The 21819-nt window shown below is 37.8% G+C and overlaps 2 protein-coding genes and 1 long non-coding RNA gene across 4 annotated transcripts in view; 2 read left to right on the forward strand and 1 right to left on the reverse strand.

The window, feature by feature from the left end:
• The window catches only part of LOC126927110 (uncharacterized), a 332444-nt gene that overhangs the window by 144661 nt on the left and 165964 nt on the right, over positions 1–21819 (reverse strand). The gene's annotated exons all lie outside the window — the stretch shown is intronic.
• LOC126927119 (6-phosphofructo-2-kinase/fructose-2,6-bisphosphatase-like) overlaps positions 1–21819 on the forward strand; it is a 129440-nt gene that overhangs the window by 28584 nt on the left and 79037 nt on the right. The gene's annotated exons all lie outside the window — the stretch shown is intronic.
• On the forward strand, positions 13510–18705 carry LOC126927128 (uncharacterized). Its single transcript, XR_007715185.1, has 2 exons — positions 13510–13834; positions 16984–18705. It is a non-coding gene; the product is annotated as an uncharacterized LOC126927128 (long non-coding RNA).

The raw sequence follows: 21819 nt of genomic DNA on the forward strand, positions 1-21819 counted from the left end.
ATAATGTCTATGTGTACGTGCTCGAACCGGCCTGCTGTTGTTTCGAACGTTCCGACGGGTGAGGATACGTGCCTGGTGACTTTGCATCGTTGACACGGGATACATTGTCGTGCCCAAGTCCGGCAATCTTTGTTTACGGACGGCCAAATGAAACGCGACGTCACCAACTTTTGCGTGGCACGTATCCCTGGGTGGGAAAGTCCGTGGAGCGAATTGAATACGTCGCGCCGCAAAGATTTCGGTACGTACGGTCTTACAATGTCGGCTGATACGTCGCAGTATATTTCTGCGTCGTAACCGGGAAAGCGTATCTTCTTTAACCGTAACGCGGTTGTACCGGAGTTGACGATATCGCTTAGTTCGTTGTCGTTTTCTTGCGCGGCGGCGAGAGTTTGATGGTCCACGGCCTTCCCTATTGCTTCGATGCGCGACAGAGCGTCGGCTACGTTATTATCTAGCCCCTTTATGTAACGTATATCTGTGCTGAATTGACCGATGTAGTCTAGGTATCGGAATTGTCGCGGCGAACACTTTTCTAACTTTTGTCTGAACGCGTAGGTAAGAGGTTTGTGGTCGGTATATACTACGAAGTTTCTGCCTTCTAAAGCGTGTCGGAAGTGTTTGATTGCGGTGTATATTGCGAGTAGTTCGCGATCGTACGCGCTATATTTTTGCTGCGCGGGGGTCAGAGATTTCGTAGCGAACCCTAGCGGTTGCCATTCGCTATTCGCGTGTTGTTGTAATACCGCTCCCACGGCGTAGTCGGACGCATCTACCGAGAGGCTGATAGGCGCACCTGGTATCGGATGCGCCAGCATCGTGGCATCCGCGAGAGCGCGTTGCGATTCGCGAAAGCTGTTATCCGCCTGTTCCGACCACTCTATGGGCGCGTTGCCCTTTTTCGCGCCTTTTAACAAATCATTGAGCGGCTTGAGTGTTTTTGCGGCCCCCGGTATAAAACGTCGGTAGAAGTTTATCATACCGAGGTACCTACGTAGCTGCTTAGCGTTCGCGGGTTTCGACAATTTTATAATCGCTTCGACGCGTTCGGGCGGCGGTTTAATTCCGTCGGAGTTTACCGAGTATCCGAGGAAAGTAATTTCGTGCACGCCGAATTCGCATTTCGTGGGGTTTATCACGACGCCGTAATTATTGAGGCGGTCGAACAGAATTTTCAAATGTTCGCGATGTTGACTTTCGTCGTCCGATGCTATTAGGAAATCATCGATGTACGCGTAGACGAAATCGAGCCCACGTGTGATTTCGTCGACGAATCGCTGACATGTTTGCGCGGCGTTCCGAAGCCCAAACATCATGTTTGTTGCTTCGAAGAGGCCGAACGGTGTTGCTATCGCGGTTTTTTCGATGTCCTCGGGCGCGATCGGAATTTGATGGTACGCGCGGACGAGATCGATCTTTGAGAAGATTCGCTTACCAAACAGATAATGCGCGAAGTCTTCGATATGCGGCGGTGAGTACCTGTCGGGTACGGTGCGGGCGTTCAACGCGCGGTAGTCGCCGCATGGTCGCAGGTTTCCGTCCTTTTTCGGCACTACGTGCAGAGGTGATGCCCACGGGCTTTTCGATGGTCGCATCACACCCTGCTCGATCATGAGCTCGAATTCCTCCTTTACCTGTTTAAGTCGATCAGGTGCGAGACGGCGGGGTTTGTTGTAGACCGGCGGGCCAGGCGTGGTTTCGATGTGGTGTACCACGCCGTGTCGAGTCTTCTCTTTTCCAAAAATCGGTGGGCGGGTGAGGTCCGGGAATTCTGCCAGGAGTTGGTGATATGGTGATTCGCCGATAATGGTCTTAACGGACACTTCGTCTGTCGTGTCGGTGTATCCCCTCGATGACATTCGAGTTGCCGTGTCGGTGAGGCTTTTGTTTCGCGCGTCCACGAGCAACCCGTAATGGCTTAGGAAGTCCATGCCGATGATGGGGGTTTGCACGTCGGCTACCGTAAAGTTCCATCTGAATGCTCTGCGTAGGGACAGGTTTAGCTCCATCGCTAAAGTGCCGTACGTTGCGATGCGCGTCCCATTGGCAGCGAATAGTTCATACGGTGTTTTCTTTACGTCCGTGGATAGCCTGCTTCGGGGATAAACGCTGATATCAGCACCGCTGTCAACTAAGAATGAAGTCTTCGTTCTCTGGTCCAGAACAAAGATGCGGCGAGATCCTAAGCCGTTGTCGTTCGCCGCTTTTACGGACGGCTGGTGTCGTTTCCCGACTTCCACTTACAAGGGGCGTTACATTTCCTGGCGCGATCGCCAAACCTCGCATGATAGAAGCACATTCCGTCCTGGCGCGGGTTATCTCGCGAACGCGAACGGCGGCGGGGTCGGGTGAGAGAATTCGAGCGTCTTCGTGGTCGACGATGCCCGTCGATTCTCATAGCCTTCATTCCGTCTAGCGCCATATTTTGACCTGTTGAATGATACACTATAAATGTCGCCCACTTTTCCTCATCATCTTGTTACAAGTATCGTGTTAAAGATGTAGTCCTCAAAGTGTTTTTTTAATCGTCTACAATCCCAGATGAAAGGAGAACTATCGTATTACGTTCTCTTAGAGCAATTGAAAAATAACTCTCATACTTGCGATCGAAACATTCAATCTGCTAGTTTCAGACCCGTTAATGGCACCAGTACCATGCCCTCGACATTCGGAATATGGTAGGGTGAAATTGAATTACGGTTTTGGAATTTCTCGATCGCAAAGAGAAATGATCGTGATAGAAGGAGTATACCTTGTGTCAGACTCTATCAGTTGAAGTAAATTTACGGAAAACAGAATGCCACGGAAATGTGTCAAGTTTGACATAATCCAATCACATAGATTATTAGAAATATTATAATTATTAAAAATGTAACTCCCTCCGATAATGCACTAGTAAAATCATCTTGTTCCGGTATGCAAGCGATACACAATTTTATAAACTATACTATTATTATTATACTATTCTTTGCATAAGTAAAATACACAAAATTTGGCAAATATCGACAGGCATTTAGAAATCGCCCTACTACTATAGCTCGCACACGGAATTAAAAGGATTGTCATTGCATTCATAGTTGCAGTAGTATTTGCAATAATTGATATTAATGACGTTATGCGAATATTATCCGCCTTGTCGCTGAAAGTGATTATTCGAAATTGCTTCGGACTGAAATGCCGTGAATTCGTTGCGACAGAGAGTAACAGGTGTCATGTTGTAAATACAACGCAGCGGGACGCGACTAAATGTAATTTTATAATAACGACAATCCTGGTCGTACTCGCGACGAGCGAAATGGCGATTGCGATGCGCAGATTTAACGTTGTAAAAATACGTCTGTCATATACATATTCTATGGTGTGCCACGATCAACGGACTGAAACCGATTGCCGATGAAGTATGGCCGAAAAATGGACGATGTATGTATAACTACGTTTCAACGATCTATTCTAATGGGCCACGCAAATTCATTCACGTTCAAATTCGACCAGTCGTGCGAAAAACGCGATTTTATTCTTTTATTCTTAAAGGCGATAATCTGGTTTCATGTATAGAATCAGTACACAATAAAAGCAGCTGATATTACGATATTGATTTATCGTTTTCACGAGTGTTGGATTCTCTGTACCTGTTATAGGAAATTTGCCCAGTTTGATATTATACACGGATATACGATACAGAAAAATTAATAAACTAACTCGATAGTATTTCAGTCTTATGTGTATTGAATGATAAATTTGTTTTTTAGCCGATCTGGAACGAATACCTGAATCACGCTCTAAAACCAATTATATTCATACTAACATACTCCACTGTAATTCTGTTTTAGAATAGTAAAAACTTAGGTCGAATATGAGAGATGTGCTTATTTTGGAGGTTCTCTGTGTACAAACATTAGAACACTTTCCAGAAACTAATGGACAAATACCTTAGAACGAGCTAGCTTATTTCTTAGAACGAGCTAATCCGAGTGATAACAACGGTATTAAAATATATCGATTAATTTCAGGTATATTCTACGAGTTAAATAATGACGTTGATTCCAGCTCATACAATTGTTACGTTTCTGTTTTTATTCATTTTAACAAGACAATGGACAATGCGTTGGAATAAATATTTTTATATTTAATACGAAGGGAAGACATTTCTAACGAAAAAAGATGTATAATTTCAAATAAGATAATCGTATCGACGCAACGTGTATGTATAATGGTAATAACTATATTAAGATAAACCACAAATGAAATATCTTCAAGAGTGTTCTTACGCACCAGCGTATGGGAACATTTTAATCAATAAGATACATATGTATGTAGAAACCAATACCTATATAGAAGCTCCAATACATTCATAGCGTTCTGTACTGCAGATGATATTGCAATGGAAACCGAATGGTGGCCCATTAATTTCGGGATAACCAGAAATTGGTATTCGGAAAGTCCAAGCTATGGTTTAGGTTCCATTAATTATTTACTAGTCGGAACTTGTGAGTTTGAAGCGTGCTCTTTTAGAAAAAAGTTCCTGATGTATTGTCGATGTCGTGTTTACGGATGAACTAGCATTAAGTATCGATAGATGAACATACTATTTCCACGTTTGCAATGCGGAGATATTACACAGCTTGTGTAACTTTAATTAATGTCTCAGCTTCGATTAAACTTTAAAGCGTTTTGAATGGAATATTCACGCAAGTTCGCAAATGTTGTGTCGAATTATAATGATTTGTAGAACCACGCACAGTGTCGCGAGACGTCGTCCTAACGAAGAAGATGAACGATACATCGCCGCGTCGAAGGAAATGGGGGACTGTTAAGAGGTAACCATTACAGGGAAGATCCGATCCGAAATTCACTTTACGTATATTTATCGACCATATTCTCTGTTATATTCTTTTATGAGCTATGGGATCGTTTAACTTCTCCCTAACGATCGTCTCTGTGTCACAGAAATTGCATCGATGGATCGTTTCCTTGGTGTGTAAAAGCTGAAAATTTTCTGATATGAAAGAGATATTCTCAATGCACGTTCGTAATACGTTGGTAATAAGCTCGTAGATAAAATACTACGATGCATTCAAGCTATTTGAGGCGAGTAAATGCACGATACACTATAGAAACATAATGGCGCTGGTTTCGTAGTTTTTCAAGGCAGGCTGTTTTCTTTGGTCTATAATTTATGGAATGTTCGCGCGGAGCTTCACAAAGCGGGACTCTAAGGCAGAGTTCGCGTGGCTAAAGGGTTTTCTAAAATGTAAATACCGCTTCCTGGAAGTAGACGAACATGCGAAACCACTTAGTACACGAGGTAATCTTTTGGGTATAAATTATTAATCCTTAAATGCATAGTGTCATCATTTGATAATACAACTTTTTTCTTAACATAGCAAACATATGCGAGGCATTGTGAACAGAGATAGACTAAAATATATTTCTTCTGAATGTAAGTTTATGAATAAAATTATTATACTACGCATAGTTCGATCCAAGTAACATAAAAATACTGTCAAATTAGTTTATTTCATTTGTACGTTTGATCATCCTATTGTCTTCGTCTCTTGTTACAGTCAAATGTTTTAAAAATTGTGTTATGCAATCAACGAGATAAATAACTGACTATATCTTCGCGATAATCGACCTGCAATTTGCTTATACCTTTCAGACACGTTATAGCCATCTTTGATAACAAAGTACTTTCCCAAGTAAAAAATTAAAAAAAATAAATAGCGTGAATTCGATAATTTTTCTATGATTTTGTGGTTTGATTATATCTAAGGAGAAGAATCAGGGTTTGACAAATCTATTGCGACCATTTCTCTAACTCTTTAGCTACAGAAGTGTTCCACTACGCATTCTTCCTTCTGGTAACGCGAAAACTCATCACGACGGATATCTTGTGGTACGAAGTTAATGAGAAACTTTATCCACTTTGTGACAATCTCCAGAATATAACTTTTTCAATTAGGTACAGAATTTGAACTTTCAAATCGAAATTTCCGTTCATTAGTTCGTGTGCAAATGAACCGAACGGAAAGGGACAAGTGCCGTGCTGATGTTGAAGTTCAGCGTCCTACGAAAGTAATTCGTGAAAGTTGCGAACTGCCGAAGAAGTCGAAAAAGTTCTTAAAGGTTCGTGGATAATCTTAATTTAGTTCTAAAGCGCAAAAAACATTTGGATGCGATTAAAATTTCCGCGTGAATATAAAGGGTGATCGTTAGGAATTGATTTCTGCACGATGTCATAACGAAATTGAGAGAACATATAGAACCAAATCGAGCAAATACACCATTGAAATTGGCAAGCACCTGTCGCGTCGATATCGCGACACGCTTTTATAGGCTTTACCCTTTCATTAGCTTCCCAAATTGCAATATTCGCGAGATTGGAATCAAATTAGTGTAGTATCGGGAAAAAGGGATAGGATTAGGATAATTTAGATTTGTAAAATTCTCCTAATACTATTTATTAAGATAAATGAAAATAACAGAGATTAATTGGACAGAGAACGATAAATGTTCAACTTGAACTAAAACACAAAAGTCTTATTCCGCTCAAATCACTCTCGCAACTCTATAACTCTAACAACTCGATCTCTCTACAACGCTAGCAACTCTACAACTCTCGTCTTCGGCATCTGCATTCGCACGCTCTCGCTTCTCAACTCATACTGTACGCCTTTTGCATTCGTTCTCGCTAGCGTCTCAACTAACTCTACCCTTAGCGTCTCTTTGTCTTTTCTTGTCCCATCGAACACGTGTCCCGAAACCCCGTGGCCAGGGTCACGCAGACTCTTTCCACAAAACTGTCCACTCGAAAGGACAGACGACACATTGATGTACTCGACGGCGCCACGGTTCTCGCCACTTTGTATACGGTTCGGCCGATATCTTGGGCCTTTTGCCCACGATACTACATTAGAATTATATCTTCGACGATTATTAGAACGAGCGAAAATTTCTACGGATAGTGATCACAGAATTTGTCAATCAGCTGATAAACGTATTGAGCTAACATGATTTGCAACGGAAACCTTCCGTTTCCATATCAATTTCAAATCTATTTGGCTATGATCGCGCATCCCTCGATTGCCGCATTTTTATGGAAAACTCTGCTTCTCAAATGTACACAGGCGGGTCGAACGATGAACGGACTGTTCCATTATTCTTTCTAATAAAAAATTATTATTTTACTTTTGGAATGGACCATCGAATTCATTTATGAATAAAATTTGTGACCATGATTCTTTGTACACTTTAGAAAATTGTATGTTGACTTCCAACGTATTAAGTAGCACTCAAGTTTTGTTAATAGAATGTTCTCCTCTCGTGTCGTATTCTGGAGGGTGGTTTCATCCCTTGAACTCCAGTTATCGCGACTAACAAGAATGTGCAATTATAAATGTGACTGTTTTTCAAGCCCACAAAGTGCACCCTCGAGTTTCATCCAAGTTTTGTTATTGGGATCGAATGCAAATTTCGAATCTGTCAGATTTTTCTCTGTAAATCAGCTAAAATATCCGAAGCTATTCTCTCTAGTAACTTGTAATAACTAACCCTTACTCGAATCTCTGCCCTGGGCAATGTTCACTCCATCGATCAGCAACTTCAGTTACCGCTCATCCTCACTAAAATCTTTCCATGGCTCAATGCCTCGTGGGTGCACTTCCAGCTCCAACTGTTTTCTTGGACAGTGTCCACTAGCTACATCGATGGCGGAGAATAATCTGTCTCTCTAATCAGTCTCTCTGTAGACGCTGCCGTGTAAACTTGCAATTATTTCCTTGACAAATCACCTTCTGTGGACGACGTCCATTTCCTGGTTATTTAGTGGTTACTTTCACCAAAATTGTCGACCACTTGATCACTGCGAAACTTTCCGGGGGATTCTTAGTAGTTTCACCTACTTTCACAGACAGTGTCTATCCAAGATTGGTAAAATAAACAGACTATCGGGACCTTCTTTGGAAAGTAGAACGATTTTCGCTATCAGAGATGCAGATTCTATCAAGCAAAAGGGAGACACTCCGGAGAAAAGAAATTGACGCTAAAACATGTTCTAATAAACAAGTTCTAATAAAATATCAAAAAAAAAAAAAATAACAAACAAAGCAATAAAAAACAAAACTGACACGAAATTCGAAGAATAAGAATAGATCAAGAATATCACCGAATAAAATACGAAAAAAAAGGTAGAAGAAAAGCCTGGATGAGAGCACTAAACTGAAGTTTTACTGATAAAGAAACAGGAACACCAAAGAGAGTAGTTCAATCAATAAAAAATAGCCTAACGATGCCAAAGATCAGTAATAAAAAAAGGTATACGAAGGGAGAGACGGAATTGCAGCACGTCTGTACTACCATTCGCGGTATGATAGCCCTGATATAGCGAAAACTTTTTACCTTGTTTTCGATTTAATCAAATTTTCAATCCCACTGAAAACTTTTAATTTCAGTTCATCCCTTAACTCGCACTACTTCGAGATTTTCTCGTTGATGGCTGTATACAGTCAAAGGCGGGGAAAAGCTAACCATTGGCAAAGGTTTATTTTTCGACAGAAAATATCTCGTTGAGACTATTCTTTTTAATCATTGCAACGCCGAGATTTCCAACGTCATTTTCTGGTAATAAATCCAGCTGATATCAACTACTGGAAGCACCGACGTGCACTAACACGTTCGTGATATTCATTTCAAAATAACGCGCGTGTGTTTTATTTTCCCTGAGCATATCATACTTTTTCATAACATCGTCGAACATTCGTCTGTTTACCGACGGAAGCAGGAAAACGAGGAAAAAATACGTAGACGAAAAGAAAAAATCTGTTTTAATAACGAACTATGAATACCTACGCAAAATTTTACGAACATGACATCATGAACGACCTATATCTTTATTTGTTGTTGAATAAAAATTAACGCTGCTGTAAACACGGTTATCATGAGATCTACAACTTCACGATCTTATTAAATATACTTCTTTTACGATATAATCGCAAAAACATTTACCGGGATTATGTATTATAATGAATATTGTGTAAATAAGGAAATTGAAATGTATCGAACAGAAATTAAAGATATTGAAATATAAGAGTCATGTACCGTAATGAATATTTTATTAAAATACGTTCAAATGTATCAAACAGAAATTAAAAATGCCGGAGGATAAGAATTATTTATTACGAGTATTTCATTTTACAAAATTGAAGCGTTTCAAACAATAATTAAATATGGGTGGAGAAGAAACATTTATAAGAGTTAGGTTTGGGTTAGATTTCTCTTACTTATCTCCCTGTCTGTCTGTCTCTCCCTCTCTTTTTCTTGGGTTTATCTTAGGGGTGCTTTAATTTGTCAATACAGAACCTTCCTTCTACATCTATCTTCTTCCCAATTAGCAATTTCATATTTCAGGTAAATAATTTCACGTCCGCGAAAGAATAGAGTTACTAAACTAACGAATTACATTACTGTCTCGGCAAAGGCGTTAAATTCTGTCGATTCATCGTCTACGAGGTACAAGCGGCTGAATGACAGCTACTTTATCGAGGGAATTGCGTTATAATGTTGTCGGCGACCGGCAAAGAGCTTTAATCCATTGATTGTCATTCGAGTAACTGAATTCGGAAACAAGCTCGTGGTAATTAAAAAGAATGTATCGCTAATGTATTTAAGATTCGATAAAAAAGAAATTTCATTTATCCTCGCCGATAAGGATAAAGGTAAATATCAAAAAGGGAACGCGTTTCAGACGACAAACTCGATTTTGATCGACTGGTCATTGAAACTTCCTGTCACGTTCTTGTTACTAGAGTTGACGTTTCGCCGTTTTAGTGCTTTCGTCCTATTATTTTATGTTACTAATTAGATCTTCTGGAAATGGCAATTATTGATATGAAAAGCGACCAGTTGACCGTCGTATTTGATTTTCTCATTAACGAGGTATTTATCGATCATGTAACAAATATCTCTTAGCCATATCGCTTTGACACAGCTGCTGATCTGTCCTTTGCACCGTGTGTAGGATTTAGTGCAATTAGCATAGTGCTTTATACGTCTCTATATAGGATCGATTTGCATTTCGTGGTACGATACCACCAGAAACGCATGTTTCGTACGTACAATTATTTTTAATTATTTTTATCAACGACAGGAAACAATCTACACATTTTGAAATTTCGTTGAAACCACAATGAAACACATTTACACCGATTGTATCGGTGAAATGTTAAAAGAATTTGTAAATGTACGTAGAAGTTTGAAAATATTTATTGCAAGCATACGCTTCATAAACATGCTCGAAGTATACGATTAGTTATCGAATCATGATAATAGTGTTTCATTACATCTCATTACCTCATTAATTAATTATTCAACAAGTTTCGTATAACATACGATAAAAGACTTTCTCCCCTATCTACGAAGAGAATTTCTCGATGAGCCTCTACTACGTAATGCTCGTTCTTTTGGATGGCGCGACTGTTCCACAGAAAAATTATACGGTTCCGTTGGAAACCGACGAAAGCAGCTGACGCGCCAGGCAGAGAGCAGAGGGAATGAAATATCACGGAGATGAACCTTGATTCTTCTGCTTAGTGGAAAGGTTATCGATCGAGAGCAGGATCAGAGGTCTTCGTCTCACGATTAATTACTCCACGAAAATATGTCAAAAGGAAAGGCGGGTCTTTAGAAGTTGGTCAAAAGTCAGGGCAATCGTATAGAAAGTATTGAATTATTATTTCCTTTGAAACGTATGTAAAAATATGTAGAGATAAAATGTTATGATAAAAATCTTATTAATTTTACTATTAAATTTGTTTTTATTTAATTTCAATATTCGATTTAGATTTTACGGGTGTTTCAGGGCGTATTATTAATTTCACAACTTGTTTAATTTTCTTACGCTAATTAATATCGATTAAATGTCCGTCTTTCTCGCCCTTTCGTAATTGTAATTTTAATCTAGATTCGCGATAAGTTGTTTTCGACGAGGTAAATTCGCGAAATAGTTTTCTTTGAAACTCCATAGTTATCCTCAGTGTTGACCCAATATTAATCTTATTCGCTTCGTGCCACGGTAATTAGCCTTCGCGTCTGGTTGCTCGTTTTGAGGATCGGGACACAGTTTCTCATTTTTAACGGGCACTTTGCGCGGTCAAGTCACGCGCGCCATTTCTTCTAGACGTGACCGATTCTTCACCAGACTTCTACTTCCATCTTTCTGGTGCCATCATGGCCAATGTGTTTCTTATTCTTCTCCAAAGACTTTCCACGTCGTCGTCATGAATTCCACGTTCGATCGATACTCGAGATCTCACGCTATTTTTCTTCCGTGCACCTCTCCAAATATCAGACACCTGACCACCGTTCGAAGAAACATGAACATCTCCATTCTGCGATTTCGATGCGAAATGTCAGTCAGTCAGAGCAATTTCGCTGGCCAGAAACACAAAACCAATTTGTTTAAATTTCCCACATTGTTTATTCGAAAATTAAACCACCTATTGCTTAATGTTCGTATCGGATATCAGTTGCCTGCATTATTCAACCAGTTTAACGTTACAATGCGCTTGTTAGTTCACGTTTGTAACAACTGTGGTCACATTTGCATACGATACGAGATTCCTCCCGGAAACTCTGGTTTTGGATCATTAAAGTTAACTCGATGCATACACAGCAGATAGAATGTTCCTTTGCCTTCAAACGAAATCAGACTTTCAATTCGTTTCATATAACAGTTTGTTGCGATATGAAGCTCTTTGCTTTCGTCGAAACGGAAGTAGATGAGATACGTTCAAGTCAGACACGTACAGTTAATGAAGTTTAATTGAATTACAGTATTGTCGTACATACTTAACACATCTTTGACCGGTCACGAGTTAACTCGTGTTTTCATGGCCAAATTGTGCACCATTACACGCAGATGATTGTTACACTTTTTATCATACGAAAAAGAAATATTAAAAGTTGAAATAAAAATATATAAAATTTATTAAAGTTTATTTATATTGTTTTACTTTCACGTCCAATTACGAAACAATAACCGATGACATGAGATAAATTCTCAGTAAAATTTCCGGTCAACAATGTGTTAAATTTTATTTATTATATATCCTTGCAGTGCAATAGATTATTTACCTAATTATTGTAATTACACGTCTACTCTTTTGTGTAAACAAGCCGTATTTTCTAGTCGCTTATTTATTAGATCGATTAATCCCACAAAACAAAAAATAGACAAAACTGATGAAATTATGTAAAATAAGCGTCGATCAAAAAGTGCTTCGGCACTAAAATCTCAACAATTTCAAAAACTCCAGCTAACCATTGCGGCCTAATTCAACGATGTTTCAGCGATACCTATTTCCACTATCTGTTCGTTTATTTCTGTCCGAAATTGTAGTCGGTCGAAGAATATGGAACATTCGATAGAACTCAACTTATGGTCAAGAGCTACCAGGCTACGAACTGGTGCTTTAATTCTCAAATACAAGAAAAGGGATGGAATAATTCATAAGGGGGTTGCCGTTTCCTCAGCGTTTTGTGCGTCCGGAGTTTCCACGCGGAATAGGTCCTTTTCAAGCGGATTATTCCACAAGCTACCAAGCTAATGCAGCTTCCAAGCAGCTCGTACCTTCGTCTAGCAGTTCCTGGTACGCCTGGCCTGTAATCCGCCACTTGGGAAATATTGATCCGCCATCGAACATAAAAGGGACAAAAAGAAAAACGTGGAGAGAAGATCACAGATTTTCCTGCGGCGCGACGAAGAGATCCAAGTTGTCTTCCGCTAGACTCAACCAACCAATTTCTGCTGGCTCGACGAACGCGATTAAGGAAAATTAATTATCTCTGGTCGACCATATGAAACATTTGTTTATCCTCGTCGAGTTAAGCTTTCGTGGACTTTGATAATTAATTAGCGACATCCTCGAAGACATTACAGTCGATTAATCGGGATAATTGAGTAACCCGGCTTTCCTCGTATCATTATCTACCATTTTGGAATCCTTTCTATTCCACACAACTGGTATCTGCCTCAGCTCTACTTCAATTTCCTTGCTCTCGTCTCGACTTATCGTCCCGAATTTCCGTCTACGCTTGCCAATTTCCGTGTGTCTTCTGATTCAAGATGATCTTACGATCCTTTGCTTCGTATTAATTAAATTGGCCACGATAAGCGGGACAGCGTACGTGATATAAAGTTTTCATAAGTATTTTGACATTTTCAATAGGAAACTTGTATGTCCATATTGTACGCGCTACATGAAACATTTTGAAATTTCATTTCATTAGCACTGTAACATGACATGATTATTTTTCTTCTTTTTTGACAATTTGGAAGGATTAATTTAATAGACCAAGTGTAAAAAGATTTCGAAGAAATTGCAATTAGTCGAAAGAAGAAGAAAATAGCAAAGATCTTTCGATGTCTGTTACTTGATTCCATTGATCAACCAATTTCGATAAAATGTTCAACATATCTGTAACTGAACAACGTCATCGTCCTACGTACATGAACTATGAACTTTCGCGCATTTAGAGGAAATTTAAAAATGCAAAATTGCGCAAAATATACATACATATATATGTAAACTCCCTAGAGTTCATGTAGGATAGGGATTCTTTTCGTTTTACGGGTAGCACGACAGGCTGTGTTTCATGGACAGAACGATCTTCCTTTGTTTTACGGACGGCCATTTAAAGAAACACGTTCTTCCCAAACGAACGGACAGAGAGTTACATTAGAGACAGATAAGGTTACAGAATAGTTATTTAAGATTTTAAAGACTGAAGGAGAAATATTGGTAGCTAAGGACGTTGAAAATCGATTCTCGATTTTCAGGTAAACATTGTATCAAAGACTTGTTATTTCCCGTGTAGATAATTATCGTTATTTATTGTTATAGACGCATATTAATTGTTTATTTTTGTATTTTTAATTACTTCATAATAAAAAAACTCGATTTTCAGACTTCAGAATCGATCCCTGAATTATCCAATTATTGAACCTTATAAATCGACTTTCCCTACGCCATGTTGCTGAAAGTTAACCTACGCGTCGTCATGAACGAGAACGCAAAACAGTAGAAGATAGAGAAGATATAGAATCTATCAGAAGACCAGAAGACGAAATATGCTGTATTTTCCCCCCGGAATATCAAGAAGAAAAGTACCATCAACAATTATTCAGTTTACCAATAGTGAAGAAGGTCGCAAACAGTCTAACCAAGGTAGGCCAATGTAGAAATATTAAACTCACAATAGATGACGAGACAGCAACATTGTATATCAATACGGATTCAAGCTTCGCATTCCGAGACATTGTCTTAGAGGAAGCAGAAATAACTCGCACAAGAAAAACAAAGACGGAAATTGACATGGTAAAACTTCTAGAGACTCTCCGAAAATGAGATAAGAGGGAAATAGAGGAAATAAACTTCAATATAGAACAATTTGAAGGAACTCGAAAAGCCACAGACTGGATATCGGAGCATGAAGAGGAATGCAAAAGATACAAAATAAAAGGTAATGAGGAAAAAGTCAAAGGTTTAAGAAAGTATCTAGGAAAAACAGCAGAAAGAAAGCAGTACCAAAGGAATCTGCTGAAAGCTGAAGGACACAACTGGGAAGATTGGAGGAAGCATTTCTCAAAACTTTTAATCCTTTGAGTGCTGTGGGCCCATATAGGTGTCTGGTGAAAGCTATCAGTAAGGACTAAGGATATATATACTCGTTTTCTGTAAGTGACTGGCATGGACTAACGACACATGTATGGGTTTCTCAATTGTTCCAAACACCTACGTAGAAGTAATACTATTACATTTGTGTGAAATAAATATAAATGCATTCCTTGCGGCATTAAACAAATGCCAATAGTGTCTCCTTATTGTTGAAGTGATCACCACTTGTAAGAAAACTCTACATATGGTTTTGTTAGTTTTCTCAAGCACTGAGATTTTCACATACAATTAAATTATTAACTTGTGTTCTATTTACTAAATTTAGTTTTCTAGTTTATTACCCAAATTCTAGTTAATTGTAAATTTCAATGTTTATAATAAATAATTAAAAATAATTAAAAAATTTCTTCAGTCATTTAATATCGCGCAAAAGAATTGCTATAACTTATAACGATTTGTGCTTTGAATAGTCAATCAACAGAGTTCAATCTACCGAAAAATTATTTCGTCCATAGCGATCGTCAGCGCTAGATACGCGCTGTAAGTACGGACGGCATAGGCCGCGAGTATTCAGCACTCAAAGGTTAAGAGTAAAGGTTGGTCGGTAATACGATATGCTTACAATTTTATATACCTTTCAGGTTCGTTCATAGAATATACAATAGAGAAAGAACGACTAATATTGGAAGTAAAAGAAGTAAAAAGAAGAATGCCTGAAGATGTGAGGGTGCACCTGATTGTCATTGGATTACCTATCGAAATCCAAGATAAAATCGAAAGAGAAAGTATACAGTCAACAAATAACCTAATGGGAATTTTGGGACAATATGAAGATTGGAGAAACTGATTCCATAAAAATTATCCGTGCAGATCGATACCCAGTAATGACATCCAAAGAAATTCGAGTATGCGAGAAAGAAGAACATTAAATTAAATTTCACCTCGACAGACTGTCCATCCTCCAATGGACTAAACGAGAGGGTAAATCAGACATTAGTAAACAGGATCAGATGTAAGATCAATTCGAAAAAAAAGAGAAACTGGACAAAAATCGCAGAAGAAAGCGCAGAAGAGTACAATAACACCAGACACAGTATAACGGGATTTGCCCCAAATCATTTACTGTATGGAAAAATGATTGAAATCGTCCCTAAGGGAATAATGGAGAATAAGATAAACCTAAAAAGAGACAGAGGAGAAGCATTCAAAAACTCAACAAGAAATTTCGAACTCAACAAACAAAAATACGATAAAAAAAGAAGAGAACACGAATTTAAAATTGGTGATATAGTCTTCACCCACAACGGAAACAAAATGAATAGAAATAAGCTGGAAGAAATTAGGAAAGGACCTCTCAAAATTCTAAGAAGGATTTCAAACTTCATATATGAAGTGGATAACGGTAATCGGAGATCTGATGGGAATTTCTTCCACTCAAGTAAGCTGATCCCTTATAGAGAAGATAATTAACGATGTAATTATCAACACGAGGAGGGGAGATGTAAACTCCCTAGAGTTCATGTAGGATAGAGATTCTTTCTGTTTTAGGGGTAGCACGACAGGCTGTGTTTCACGGATAGAACGATCTTCCTTTGTTTTACGGACGACCATTTGAAGAAGCACGTTTTTCCCAAACGGACGGACAGAGAGTTACATTAGAGACAGGCAAGGTTACAGAATAGTTATTTAAGATTTTAAAGACTGAAGATTTAAGATTTAAAGATTGAAGAAGAAATATCGGTAGCTGAGGACGTTGAAAATCGATTCTCGATTTTCAGGTAAACATTCTACCAAAGACTTGTTATTTCCCGTGTTGATAATTATCGTTATTTATTGTTATAGACGCATATTAATTGTTGTTTATTTTTGTATTTTTAATTATTTCATAATAAAAAAAACTCGATTTTCAGACTTCAGAATCGATCCCGGAACTATCCAATTATTGAACGTTATATATATAATAATATAAAAAATAGTTAAAATATTCAAAGTACTATGTTTTCTCTAATACTTGTTAGGTAAAACAATTTTCTACCGAGGTTCTTCTCTCTTAATTGCATTCTCGAAAATATGAATTTATATAAAAATCCGTAGTCTAGTCTAACTGATATAATATGTGTTGTTTAAATTTTACTACAGGCCCAGATAAAAAAGACGTAAAAAGTGACCTTTACTTCCTATTTCGAAATTCCAACCGTATTGCTATTTCTTCAAATTATCTTTACACGTCATCCAGTAATCTAATCTTTCTAACTTCCCCAAAAAGATGAAGTCGCTTGGCTGGATTTTAATAAAGTTATTATGTTTCAAGGAACGTGTGCTGATATTTGATCGTCATCAAGGAAGCCGTGCTTTGCTGTAATATTAATGAATCAGCGTATATTTATACTTGGGTAGATATTAAATGAAGATAATATATAGGATAAAGTGGAAGATAATATTTCAACAGATATCACAGAAATATAGTAGAAATATAGTACGATGATTATGATAATATGGACATGATACAATGGCTGCATGGATTTAATATGATTCTTTTAATTAATCGTGACGCTAGGTTTATCTCTGCATCGAATAATCAATTGGAACGTGGATATAAGGGTAAGAAAATTAAAATGGTGCGAGACAAGCGGTATGTAACTTTATAAAATTAAATCTGCTAAGGAAAATGTGCAATTTAACAGATAAAATAATTTATAATACACGCAACATGTTTATAAAATTTTTTTTATGAGACGTATTCAGATACAATACTTTCGTAAGCCCCTGTTTATTTGACAAGGTCTACAGCGTATTCACCGTTCTACTCTTTTCGCTAGATGCTGAGGGTACTCGATAATCGAGTGACTTTCGTGACTTCGAGTGATTTCACTCAACGTCCAACGAACAGCTCGAAGCCGAATACCAGGAATAGTAAGAAAGTATTTACCAATCATTTTAAAATCCTGGATAAATCACGTACATTTGTTAAAGATAAACAAAAGAACAGAATTAAATATTCCAGAGCTACAAGAGGCTCCGCCCTTTTTTTTCTTAACAAGCTCTTTACTATTCGTCATGAGAATTTAACAGCAACAATTTGTGTCTCGCGTGACTTACAAAATTTTAATAATAAGATCCAACTGTATAAGAGAGCTCTGGAATAATTTATTTCGGGTTTATTTGCATCTTATTTAAAGGGACAAAGTCCAAAGAGGGACTGATACTCTCTTTTTTTCCAGTTTCTTCTACACAGAAAGGAGGAGCAAGCTTACCCTTCGTACAATAAATAGAAGGAGCTACATACGTTTTTAATCGCGAAGATCGCGGTAAACTTACGAAATTTGGAAACGTCAAGGGTATCGTAAGGTTTCTGTGAATCCTTTTTATGGATTCCCGTGAGTCTCGATTTACTGCCGCTTTTCGTATTTCTTGTGCGTATTAAAGGACCTTGCACGACGCAATCTCAGCGGAAAATCTTAGCAATAAAACGTCCAGCTGTTAACCACAACTGGCATTGAAAAATTTGGAAATGTCGTAAAAGTCCAGATTGTCGAAGTAACACGTGCACGTTGTTCAAGTAACATCGTAAAAAACAATTTAGAGGAGACAATTATTATAATAGAATTTCTCGAATAATTAGTATGACGTGTGCCATGTGAATAAATAGTCGTGTTTGATGTGGTATTATTAGTTTCCAATCAAATTTAACTGTTCTTTTGGCAATCTACGTAAGAGATTCAAAGCAAACAAATCCATCGACTGTAAGTATTTATTAAACATTTCTAAACTCAAAATAAAAGAGGGAGAGAGAGAGAGAGAGAAAGAGAGAGACAGTAATGACTCGCCACTTTTTATTTTGCTAATCTAAAATAAATTTATTCAGCAGTTTACCAAGGCCCACCTTTACCTAGTTTGATGCAAATGAGAAACGGTAAGTGTTAGCAACACCATTTCCAAGAAACTTGAGGTACTATGTCAAACTTAGTTGACACGAGAAGCAACCACTGTACGCTTAACTGACGGTCACGGAATACATTACTTCTTGATACAATCTTCCTGCTTGATTTCCCTTTACCTTTGATTTTCTCCTACCTCTGGAAACCACTTTGGTATTTAATATTAACACAGTTCTTTAGATGGAACAACTAGCTCTCTCGATAAACTTAAATATAAATAGAGAACTTTGTTACGAATTTAATTTTAGAACAATTAGTGGAATGTTTGTCAATCTGCATTCAAAGTGAATAAAATTCGCGTTATGGAATTATTCCTTTCATAAATAAGCGAGTGGCTGCCGATTCAGATAAATTGAAAAATTAGTTGCGAAGAAGTAGAAAATGTTTTTTTATTCCCGTAGTTTTCTTACGCCAGGCGAATTAAAATTAACAGAGTTTTCTTATCATGCAGATTTCTGCATGTTCATCTAATAAACTGGAAATTTGCCGCAAGCGGCAAGCCACGCCGATTCGCCGAAACTCTTATCGAACAAAATAACTAGAAACTTCTTCCCTCGCTCTACTTTCCATACATGTGCTAGTTTCTCTATACATATTCGTTTTTCCATTTTTGTTGCAAACGCTTCTTCGCTTCGATGATCATAGGTTGATAAATCAAAGGCTTTATTCGAGCTTATTCCAGTCGAATTTTTTCCTTAGTTTTAATCAAAATTCCCTTCCATCCGTATTAATTTTGTCACGTATAAGCAGCTGAGTTTAATTTCGCTCTTCGTGCACGAACTACAATTCGTGAAATACAATTTATATGACCATCAACTCGACGGTCCACATTTACACGAATTTTTTCGACCGTATTTTAAATGCCATGAAATATCGGACCTAGTCAGAATATAATTTCTATCAAATTATTCGCGTACATTGCAATATTATTCGCTGTATTTCTTTGCACACTATACGTAGTATCGGGTAAAATGCGATGGTCCATGAAAGTGTTCGGAGAATTATCAAACCACTTGTACGTGTGTCGTATAAAACATTTCGAAACTTTATTAGCATTGTAATGAGACTGTAATATTTGCAAAATTTTAAATGAGTATGAAATCTACTCGCAATCGTTTTGAGGGGTAGTTTCATGCATATGAATTTTCTGTTTGAAGAAACAAAGGATGATGTCTAATATAACGAAAAACGACTGTTCAAATACGTCGGTGCCTTTTATGAAGCTCGTAATCCCTTGCTCGTAAACATTTTCAGATTTCTGTCAAATTTTCCCAATATAATCGCCAGTCTTTCTTTTGATATAGGGTTAATCAAGTTTTAACATGTTTCGCGCAACACACATACTATATTGAGGAAACTCGTTAATGGATAATTTACAGAAGAATATTGTCTCTAAAGCGCGATGCAAAGAAAAGACAGTGGTTCGACGATAATTCAATACGAATTACTCGTGAAAATGGATGCACGTTGCAAATGACCACGTTGTTAATTTAAAACGACGTTAACAGCATCGTGATCACACATTGTCGGACCCAAGGCATTAATGTTTAAAATTAGAAAACCACTTGCAAGTCTGGCTATATATTCGCGTGTTAGAACACTCTGGCCGAGCAAAAAATGTTTGCCTATGAATTATTCGCCACTTCTTCTGCTGCACGTATTTGCGTACATATGTGTTGCGCTCTATTTTTTTACCCCGCACGACAAAATCTTTTTCGTATGGTTCATGAAAAATCACACTTCTTGTGAACTCATAATTGGCAGATTTCTCGGTCAAGTTGATCCACAAACACATATTTCTTAAAGATACGTATACAACAATTAAATGTAAACGGAGATTTGTTTCATCTTCAGAACACCATAAATCATCTTAATCTCAAAATTATCATAAATATTGGAAAGAATACTCTACTTTGGTTATATCACATATTTTTCAATATTTGTCTGCATTTTTGTATCTTTAAATTTTTCACAAGTTCGATGATTCGTCATAAACGAAATATTTAATTGTCAGATCCTTTTGTATCCTTCGATTATCAAATTATTTTCAATATTCCGCACTACTTTTTATTCTATATATTAATTATCGTCAAATCTAAAAGTCTATCTAAAAATCTATCGTCGAGAATTATCTCGTAGTTTTTATTTCGGACCGATTTTCCGTTAAAAATTATTAAAGTAACTCCTCTGTAAGCTGAAAATGTGCTTGCAATTATTTCTAATGATATTAGAATTTTACGAACGCTTTCGTGTTTGGTCATCTTGTAAAATAAAGTCGAACGGACTTAACTCGATGTGTCCTGTTTATCGGTAACTCGATTCGTCAGAGATTTCGTAAATAATACCTTTTACTCTGCCTTCCTCTTTCCACCACTGTAGGACTTTGGCCTTCGTAGATCCGCTCCGCTTAAATTCGCCGCGTTTCACACGCGTTCAGTTCTGGCAATCCTACAATGCACACTTATGTGCTATTCACTCGTTACGTTGTCGCAACCCGGTGCTTCGTCGTTTCACGTTCCTTAGACCTTCAAGTCGACGAGATACTCTTCTTTGGCATTCAAACAAGAATCTATGGAACCAGAATATAAGAAATTAAAATGAAAATCAGCCGGCCGTAAAGAAATTCAGATTTCCATGAAAAAATTCGAATTTGTTTCTTTATTTACCACTGTGATAAAATGGTGGAGATTAGAAGGAAATCACTTAGCCGAAACATAAAATATGAAATGTCAAAGCTTGTTAATCTACGTATTACTTTTCTAACGTTTCTATCTATTATCGTGATTGCTATCGTACGTCTAATACTTTTTATTATTATTACAGGTAATTATTACTACAGGTAACTTTTTCAAATAGGGTGTTTAGAGTAGGTCGTAATCATTTATTGTTACAAGGAGAAAATCCACCGATGGATTCACTCCGAGATATCAATTCGTCGAAATCGACAGCGCGCCGTAAACTGAAGCGGAACTGGGATTCGTCGAGGATCCACGCTCCCTCGACGCAGTCGCAAAACACGATGCATCGTTTTGTCTACTCTTTCTCCTCTTTCGACGCCTGACATTGGCTGAAGGGCGCGCCTCCTCGAACCACCCGTTTTTTTTTTCAAATCGTAATCAAAAACACACCTATTCGATCTAGGAAGAATGTTCACGTTAATCTATTTCTCTGTTCGACCTTTTTCTACCATATACTACAATCAAACACCC

Source organism: Bombus affinis, unplaced genomic scaffold, assembly GCF_024516045.1.
Source record: "Bombus affinis isolate iyBomAffi1 unplaced genomic scaffold, iyBomAffi1.2 ctg00000075.1, whole genome shotgun sequence".
In the NCBI taxonomy this organism is placed as follows: domain Eukaryota; kingdom Metazoa; phylum Arthropoda; class Insecta; order Hymenoptera; family Apidae; genus Bombus; species Bombus affinis.